The sequence below is a fragment of the Aureococcus anophagefferens genome (genome assembly GCF_000186865.1).
Source record: "Aureococcus anophagefferens unplaced genomic scaffold AURANscaffold_3, whole genome shotgun sequence".
Lineage (NCBI taxonomy): Eukaryota > Pelagophyceae > Pelagomonadales > Pelagomonadaceae > Aureococcus > Aureococcus anophagefferens.
Genome location: NW_008705563.1, coordinates 2,875,240 through 2,875,642, shown reverse-complemented (window position 1 = coordinate 2,875,642; position 403 = coordinate 2,875,240).

Genomic DNA, 403 nt, shown 5'->3' with positions numbered 1-403 from the left:
GGCTCCGGCGATAGCACCGCCGGCGAAGCCGCCGGCGAAGCTGCCGGCGAAGCCGCCGGCGAAGCTGCCGGCGAAGCCGCCGGCTCCGGCGGTGCCGGCTCCGGCGAGGGCTCCGGCGATCGCACTGGCTCGGAAGGGAGCGCCGGTTCCAAAGGCGCCGGCTCCTCCGCCGAACGCGCCTGCTCCGGCGCCGGCTCCTCCGCCGGGATCATCTCCTCCGTCGGCGGTCGCGGCGCGTCGGTCCTCGACTGTCGCAGGTGCTCGATCCGCCGCTGGACGCGTTCCGCCTGCGCCGCGAACCGCGCGTCGTCCGCGTCGACGTCGCGCGCCTCGGCCGGCGGCGCGCCGTCCTCCCGCGCGGCCGCGGCCTCCGCCTCGGAGGGCCGCGGCGGCGGCTGCCAGG